This window comes from Hyaena hyaena, unplaced genomic scaffold (genome assembly GCF_003009895.1).
Source record: "Hyaena hyaena isolate Hyena2069 unplaced genomic scaffold, ASM300989v1 scaffold_1520, whole genome shotgun sequence".
NCBI classification, from domain to species: domain Eukaryota; kingdom Metazoa; phylum Chordata; class Mammalia; order Carnivora; family Hyaenidae; genus Hyaena; species Hyaena hyaena.
Genome location: NW_024082147.1, coordinates 267,784 through 277,497, shown reverse-complemented (window position 1 = coordinate 277,497; position 9,714 = coordinate 267,784). Strand labels below are relative to the sequence as shown.

The 9,714-nt window shown below is 36.8% G+C and overlaps 1 pseudogene; it reads right to left on the bottom strand.

Annotated features, from left to right (window-relative positions):
* Positions 1–4,914: 4,914 nt before the first annotated feature.
* Positions 4,915–5,650, bottom strand: LOC120225791 (annotated as a pseudogene).
* Positions 5,651–9,714: the final 4,064 nt, after the last annotated feature.

The window sequence follows — 9,714 nt, the reverse complement described above, 5'->3', positions numbered from 1 at the left end:
TGAGTGGGCTGAATGTATATTCTTTACAAGTTTTTTTTTATTCATTCTATCGCACTAGTGACTTATTTTGCACTGTGTAATTATAAAGGAAATAATTTCCTCATCCCTCTTGTCTGCATGTGCCTGAGCATCTTGTGTAGGATCTTTTTCCAACCTCATAATGTATGCTTGCACTGCAGCATTGCAAACCAGTGTTATTTCTGTCCTCCTTGGACAGCAGGTTTTGGAATTGGAATGAAAAAGGCTACTTTCATGTCATAAGTACCACGTTGGTATTGAAAAGCAGACTAACTTTTGGGAAAACAATTTAGATTTGTATAGTGTTAGCCAAGAAAATGTTGGTCAGTCTGCCATCATTTGAGGCTACATAGTTCGGTTAGCATAGAGAATTTAAAAACTTGGACCATAAAATTTTTCTCAACTTTGGGCACATTGCTTTCTACAAGTGTGATCTAGTAGGTTGAGCATGAGGACAATAAGTCACTTGCTTCCCTGAGTAAGTTTTCTATTCCCAATCCCGTTGATACTGTGTGAGGGAAAATGATGGCATACCTTTAGCATTAATTTGAGAACAGGTATTTTTTTTGACACTAGGTTGTTACCACCCAGTGGCATCACTGCCAAAGAAAGCCATTGGATGAAGGCTATATCATCATAGCACCAGGACGACTACACCAGCCACTGAATCAGCACTCCTTGTGACAAGGAGATTCCAGCAGCTAAGAAAATGTTTGCTCTTCCTCAGCCTCTAACACCTTGATGCAACTTGAACTTACTGCACAGTGTTCAAAGGGAAATGAAAGAAAAAAACCTCTCTTTCCACATGTCTGATTTTTCAGAAAACTGTATGAAAAGGAAATTATCAAAGCTTGAACACTTAAAAAAAAATTAACTTCAGTTTAGAATAGTTTTAGATTTAAATAAGAATTGCCAACACTAGTTCCTATATACTCCTCACCCAGTTCCTCTTATTAACATCTTTTATTACTCTGGTATATTTGTCTTAACTAAATAATGACACTGATACATTATTAACTAAACATTCTTCAGATTGTACTGTTTTTTTCCCAATATTTTTTATATTTCAAGATGCATTCAGGATACCATATTACATTTAATAGTCATGTCTCCTTATCTTCCACTGGTCTGTGACAATTTCCTAGACCTTCCATGTTTTGGTTACCTTGATAGTTTTGAGAAGGACTTGTCAAGTATTTTATAGAATACCTCTTGATTTGGATTTTTTTTTTTAAATGATTGCACTGGCACTACAGGTTTGTTTTGTGTGATCATTTTCTTTTGTAGGAAGATCACAAGATAAGATCCTATTCTTACCATATTAATAGTATATGCTATCAACATGAATAATCACTCAGTGCTAAGCTTGATCACCTGGTTTAGGTTGTATCCCTCAAAATTATGTGTAGGTGAGCACTATGCTACTTGGTAAAAATTTATTTTGGTAAAAATTTAATTTATTTAGTTTATATTGTACACAAACTAAGATCAGAATCCTTTTTATATATTTCTGATTTTAATGTTGGAAACAATATAAATACAGATAGGTAAAAATTTTAACACCCAGAACTTAAAAACTTCACACTGATCCAGTTCATAGTCTAAAATTTTTGTTTTTAGTATTTATTGAAATATGAATAAATCATTGCCCTTTGCCCCCAAGGTTTTAATATCAGAATTTTATTTTCATGCCTCATCATCAGAGTGGTGTCCAATTCTTCTAGATCATTTAATTCCTAAAGTTTAGACTTTGCGTAATGAAAGGACTGAAAGTTTGTGTTTCATGAGCTTATTGACCCAGATCATTGCATTAACCCAGATAATAATAGGAGATATGAAGAATGACCAGCTATCATAACTATGAAATCTATGATAATAGGAGAAATAAGTAAAACTTAGAAAGGTGGAGTATTAAAAGCTTTTAGCTTGTATAGGCTTTTTCAAAAGCATTGATAAATTGGATGGTACTAGTCAGAAGATTTAAAAGAAATGGGTGTGTTATCATTAGAAAGTTAAGTTTAAAACTATATGTTAAAGCCATAGGTAGATGACGTATATATATTACATTGACATTATATATATATAAAATGACATAGGAGCAGAAGTTTACACCCAGATAGTGACTAAACTATGGAAGGATTATAGAGAAACAAGAGCTGCTCGTGAAGCATATGCTCATGGGCATATGTTACTGCACACGTATAATGCATATTGTCAGACATAAGTATGAGTGAAACTCAATAGGAATTCTTATAAAAGCAACACTCTGGGAGTAAACTATGTTGATAGGAGTACATGTGGAAAATAGAAAATTTGTTGATAAACATCTTCTCAAAGCAGAGGCATATGCTTCTGATAGACAGTAATGCAATAGCACAGGCAGAAGGTAATCATGTCCGTGTGGAGATAAACAGGAATAAGACATTTATTACACTACTCTGGAAACTAGAGAAGATTATTGATGGCCAGAGTGCAGTAAATTCAAGAGAAATAGATCAGAAACCAGCAAGAACAGTGAGAAAGACATTAGCATAGAAAATAAGGGAATTAAAGAGACCACTGAATAAACAACATGAAAAAAGAACTAGATTATACGTGACTTATGACTAGACAAGAGAAAGAAGTTACACACTGAGAAATGAACACAAAGCATAAAATGACAGAACTGCTACATTGCCAGAAAATGTGGTGCATTAACAATCACAGTTAAACAGGATTAAATTGCTGAAGAAGACCATTGTACCCAAAATGACAATGCTGACAAGTGCACAATTTAGTAAGGGAAAGGGGTGCAATATAGCATATCATTAAAAGTCAGGATTTGCATCATAGCCAAAGGCTGCTTTATACCACAAGGTTTGGATAAGGGCCAAGCATAAGCTCCCATTTTCCTCTATTGTATGAACACAATTTCACTGTCAGATAAGAACCATGTGCACAGAATCACTCAGAAGCCTAAAATGGATTTGCTGCTGCAGTTTCTTATCCCCTGCCAGATATGTAGGCATATTGTTGCTATGTAATCAACCCCAACAGCAGAGGATTGTAAAGGTCTCAGTGAAAACAGGTGTACATCAATCACACTGTTGTTAACACCTGCCCCCAAACATCTTGGACTGGTGGTTATAAAGAAACATTATTAATCAATATATTTCATTCCTTAACCAACAGGTGCAAATACTTTAGCTCAGGAATATTTTGGGTCTGCAGGACTTAACTCTCACAGCAGGGTCCACCGCCCTGATTTTGGGTAAAAGCCTTTTATAACAACAAGAGCAAAAACAACAACAACAAAATTCACTCTTAGTTTGATAGCAATCATGTAGATGTGTCTTTCAACAGTATATAATCAAATAGATAATCAAAATGCATATACATATTTCAAAGAGATGTCATAACCAGGGAGGGATTGTATCATTTAAACCATCCTATAATGCACCACAAATGTTCTTATATTTTTATATATTTCCCTTTCGTTTGCCTCCCTGACCTATAGCTATCTGTACTTTATGGTATACATCTATTGAATAATTAAGAATCCTAGTCAATCTATCATCATTTAAGTCTAAATCTTTAGGCCAATTCTATTTCATAGACATAGTATTCTTTGAAATGAAAACCATAAGAGACAGCCACATTAGTATTATTCCGCACAGTCATTGTCTGAGCTCTGGTCTATTTATTGATTAGGAGTACATAAAACATTCCTAGAAGTGTGTATTATTAAATTGGTCATTGTACAGTTCCCTCATTTTTAAAAAGAATTTGGTAGTCTTTGTCCCAAGGGACATCTGAATCTAAGCTAAAAGAGCATATTATTCATGTGTTCTAAACTATTCAAAAGGCACCAAAGTGATCTTAGGTTGTCCTCCCTTGTAACACCCAAAGATTGGCTACTCTCCACTCAGCAACAATCTCACATTGCCCTCATTTACCATTAATTTTAAAATAAACCTTTCTCCTTGAAGTCAGTGATAGTAAAGGCAACAAGGTGAGATGACCAGGCCTTATTCTTTGGGTCATTCCCAATCATATAGAGTTGGATTGGATAAATACAGAGAAATATATCTATTCAATCTACTAGGCAACAAAATATTTGCATAGTCAAGCCCAGCTAGGTGAAATATAAAGAGAATTTTGTCCATCCCATCAATATCTTGGGAATTCTTGTTATTAGTCAAATTAATACACATAGTTTTTGGGTTTGAAATGTTTCTTGGACCTTAATTTTAGCCCAATAGGGCCTTCCAAATGTGGCATTTAAAAAAGAAAGTTGTAAAGTATAGATGAGTTGTATGTAAACTTATTTTTCATCCCCTATGATATGGACTGAATGTGTCCCTACTCACCCTCAACCCCCCCCCCCCCCCGAATCCATACTTTGAAGGTTTAATCCCCCATTGTGGTGGTATTTGAGATGTGGAACATTTAGGAGGTAATTAGGTTTAGTTGAGTCAGGAGGCTGCAGCCTCCATGTTGGGTTAATGTCCTTATAAGGTGAAGAAAGAAACCAGAGCCCTCATGCCTTGATCCATGTGAAGATATAACATGCAAGGAAGCTATCTGCACACCAGGAAGAGGATCTTTACCAAGAACCCCCACCATTCTGCCAATCTGATCTCAGGCTTGTAGCCTCCAAAACTGTGAGAAATAGATATTTGTTATTTAAGCCACCATACATGTGGTATTTTGCTATAGCAGTCTGAACTAAGATATCATATTCTATCTTCCCAATACTACCAATAAACCAGTGATTTAACTAATCAAGACTCACCTTTAGGTCCCTTATGCTAACTTGCAAAACAATGCTGAAGATTTGTAGACTAGTGCCTCTATCTTTTGTTACCCTTGTGTATTGAAGAAGCAGGTATTTAAATTGCTAATTCCAATTGTTTATTAAATGGTCACTAACTCAGCCACACTTAATCTAGTAGTCCAGTTGGTATATCCTTTTAGCTTGATGATTTCATAGGAACTTTCAACCATCTTATACACTTCCTCCCAATTTTCAATGTCATTTTCTCTTCCCATTTTTGGATTCAGTTCCTGGAGAGAAATACCTAGCACAGTCACTTCACACAGTCACACTTGGGTCACCATCTTCTTCCCAAATCCATCCATGGCAGCTGCTGGGATGAATGCCAAGTTTTTTCAGCTGTAAAACAGCTAAATCTAACAGAATCCAAATTACACCCACTTCCTCTAGGTAACAAATGTGGGAATATTTGCTGGCTTGGAAACCATAATTATGATAGAATAAGTGCTGTATGTGATTATCTGAGGAATAATGAATTTGAAGACATTAACATTTCTGTGCACCAGATTGAGATGGCTCTTTCTCTGCTGCTAGTGGACTCCTTAGTAACCACCACAATCTTAGAACTGGCAGTCACAGAGTAATCTTTATCTGTTACAAGTTCAGGTGTCTGAAGAAATAACTTCCCATGTTGCAGATTCATTATTTCTCCTTTGAGTTTATCTTCCAAACCATCCACAGGGCAAGTTCATCAGCCTGAGGTTTTCCCAGAATACTGATGGCACACACCATACTAACATCCACCACAATAATCTTGTTTGAGATGGTTACCTCTTCTACAACTGGTGTAATCAGTTTTTCCTTAAGAGTTGCCATTGTGCCCAGTAGAAAAATGTCTGTAAAAGTCATGTGAAGAAGATAATGTCATCTTTCTGACACTCGTTTCTCAGACTTCTAGCCTCCATAACTGTGAAAAATAAATGTTTTTTTTAAAGCCATCCAGTCTATAATTTGTTATAGCAGCCTGAACTAAGGGCCCATCCATATAACCTCATTCTCCTTAAATACCTCTTTTAAGGCTCTGTTTCCAAATCCAGTGGCATTCTGAAATACTGAGAGCTAGGATTTCAGCACATGAATTTAGAGGAGATACAATTCCCTCCATAACATAGATGAATCTTAAAAACATGCTTGGACAGATAAGCCAGAGACAAATATGATTTCACCTATATGAGGTACCTACAATAGTCAAATTTATAGAGACAGAAAGTCAAATAGTGGTTACCGGAGGGTGAAGAAAGGGAGGAATAGAGAGTCATTTTTTAATGGGTACAGACTTTCAATTTGAGATGATTACAAAGTTCTGAGGATTGGATGTTGTGCAGTTGCACACCAATGTGAATGTACATAATGCCATTGAGTTTTATGTTTTAAATGATTAAAATGGTAAATTTTATGCTATATGTATTAAAAAAATGGTAGAAATAAAACATACACTAATGGAAATAAGGGATGCCTTTAATGTGCTTATTAGTATACTCATTATAGCCAAGAAAAGAATGGAAAGAATCGGTGAACTTCAAGATATGTCAATACCTCAAAGAAGGAAAGTATGAAATTAAAATTAAAACTTTAATGTTTTTTTATTTTTAATTATTTACTTTTTAATTTTAAAGCATGTTTTTAAAAGCAATAACTATCACAATGTGTTGGTTGATTATACGAGGTGGATAAGTAAAATGAATGACAGCAATGTCACAGGGGCATAGGGAGAACTAGGGAATACTCTATTAAGGTACCTATATGATACATGTGAAGTCATATACTGGTATTTAAAAGTAGACTTAGAATACATTTAAAGCTGTAGGGCAACCATTAAAAACCTATGGGACGGGGCGCCTAGATGGCTTAGTCGGTTAAGCGTCCGACTTTCACTTAGGTCATGATCTCGTGGTTCGTGGGTTCGAGCCCCGCGTCTGGCTCTGTGCTGACTGCCAGCTCAGAGCCTGGAGCCTGTTTTGGTCTGTGTCTCCCTCTCTCTCTGACCCTCCCCTGCTCACGCTGTCTCTCTCCTAGAAATAAATTTAAAAAAAGAAACCTATGAGATAAATATAATTTTTCTTCATATATTTTCCCTCTGCTTTGTTTATAATTGACAAAATCATATACAATTATGAGAGTACAAGGTGATTTGATACATGTATACCTTATGAAATGATTATCACAATCACATTAATAACACATCTATCACTTCACATAGTTTTGTGTGTCTGTATGAGAACTCCTAAGATTTACTCTCAGCATTTTATTTTATTATTATTTTTTTACAAATAATTTATTGTCAAGTTGGTTTCCATTATAACACCCAATGCTCATCCGAACAAGTGCCCTCCTCCATGCTCATCTCCCCGCTCCCCCACCCCACATCCATCAGTCCTCAGTTTCTTCTCAGCATTCAAGAATCCCTCAAGGTTTGCCTCTCTCCCTCTCCCCCACTATTTCTCCCCTTCTTCTCCCCCATGGTCCTCCGGTAAGTTCCTCCTAATCCTCCTATACGTGCAAACCTATGGTATATGGTCCTTCTCTTCCTGACTTATTTCCCTAGCATAGCACCCTCAACTTCCATACCTGTTGCTATACATGGCCAGATCTCATTCTCATTGCCACGTAGTATTCCATCGTATAGATGAACCACATCTTCTTGATCCATTCGTCCATTCATGGACACTTAGGCTCTTTCCATGTTTTGGTTATTGTGGAGAGTGCTGCTATGAACACTGGGGTCCATGTGCTCCTATGCATCAGCATTCCTATGACCGTTGGGTAAAGTTCTAGCAGTGCTATTGCTGGGTTATAGAGGAGTTCTATTGTTAATTTTTTGAGAAACCTCCACTCTGTTTTCCAGAGGGGCTGTACCAGTTTACATTCCCACCAACAGTGTAGGAGGGTGCCCGTTTCTCCACATCATCGCCAGCATCTAGAGTTCTCTGATTTGCTCATTTTAGCCACTCTGACTGGCGTGAGGTGGTATCTCAGTGTGGTTTTGATTTGTATTTCCCTGATGAGGAGAGATGCTGAGATTCATTTCATGTGTCTGTTGGCGATTTGGATGTCCTCTTTGGAGAAGTGTCTGTTTATATCTTCTGCCCATTTCTTTACTGGGTTGTTTGTTTTTCGGGTGGAGTTTGGTGAGTTCCTTATAGATTTTGGATATTAACCCTTTGTCTGATATGTCATTTGCAACTATCTTTTCCCATTCCGTTGGTTGCCTATTAGTTTTGTGGGTTGTTTCCTTTGCCGTGCAGAAGCATTCATCTTGATGAGGTCCCAATAGTTTATTTTTGCTCTTGTTTCCCTTGCATTTGGGGATGTTTCAAGTAAGAAGTTGCTGCAGTTGAGGTCAAGGAGGTTGTTTCCTGTTTTTTCCTCTAGGGTTTTGATGGTTTTCTGTCTCACGTTCAGGTCCTTTATCCATTTTGAGTTGATTTTGGTGTATGGTGTGAGAAATTGATCTAGTTTCATTCTTCTGCATGTTGCTGTCCATTTCTCCCAAAACCATCTGTTAAAGAGGCTATCTTTTTTCCATTGGATGTTCTTTCCAGCTTTGTCAAAGATTAGTTGGCTGTATACCTTTGGGTCCAGCACTGAGTTCTCAAATCTATTCCATTGGTCTATGTGTCTGTGTTTGTGCCAATACCATACTGTCTTGATGATGACAGCTTTGTAGTAGAGGCTAAAATATGGGATGGTGATACCTCCCATTTTGGTTTTATTCTTCACTATTACTTTGCCTATTCGGGGATCTTATGTGGTTCCATACAAATTTGAGGATAGTTTGTACTAGTTTTGAGAAGTATGCTGGTGCAATTTTGATTGGGATTGCATTGAATGTGTAGATTGCTTTAGGTAGTAATGACATTTTAACAATATTTGTTCTTACGATCCATGAACATGGAATGTTTTTGCATTTCTTTGTGTCTACTTCAATTTCCTTCATAAGTTTTCTACAGTTTTCATCATACAGATCTCTTGTATCCTTGGTTAAGTTTATTCCTAGGTATCTTATGTTTCTTTGGCATTTGTGAATGGGATCAGTTTCTTATTTCTCTTTCTGTTGTTTCATTGTTGTTGTATAAAAATACAACCAATTTCTGTACATTGATTAAGTACCCTACAACTTGGCTGAATTCTTGGAGCAGTTCTAGTAGGCTTCTGGTGGAGTCTCTCGGGTTTTCTATGTAGAATATCATGTCATCTGCGAAAAGTGAAATTGGACTTCTTCTTTGCCAACTCTGATGCCTTTTATTTCCTTTTGTTGCCTGATGGCTGATGCTAGGACTTCCAGCACTATGTTAAACAACAGTGGTGAGAATGGACATCCCTGTCATGTTCCTGATCTCAAGGGAAAGCTCTCAGTGTTTCCCCGTTGAGGTTGATGTTAGCTGAAGGCTTCTAATAGATGGCTTGTATGATGTTTAAGTAGGTTCCTTCTATCCCGACTTTCTCTAGTCTTTATTAAGAAGGGATGCTGTATTTTGTCAAATGCTTTTTCTGCATCTATTAACAGGATCATATGGCTTTTATCTTTTCTTTTGTTGATGTGATGTAGCAGATTGATTGATTTGCCAATGTTGAACCTGCCCTGTAACCCAGGAATGAATCCCACTTGATCTTGGTGGATGATTCTTTTTATGTGCAATTGGATTCAATTTGCAAGGATCTTGTTGAGGATTTTTGCATTCGTATTCATCAAGGATATTGGCCTGTAGTTCTTTTTTTTTTTTTTCCCCCAAGATTTCTGCCTGGCTTGGGAATCATTGTGATGCTGGCTTCATAAAATGAGTCCGGGAGTTTTCCTTCGATTTCTATTTTTTGGAATAGCTTGAGGAGAATTGGTATTAATTCTGTTTTAAACATCTGGTTGAATTCCCCAGGGAAGC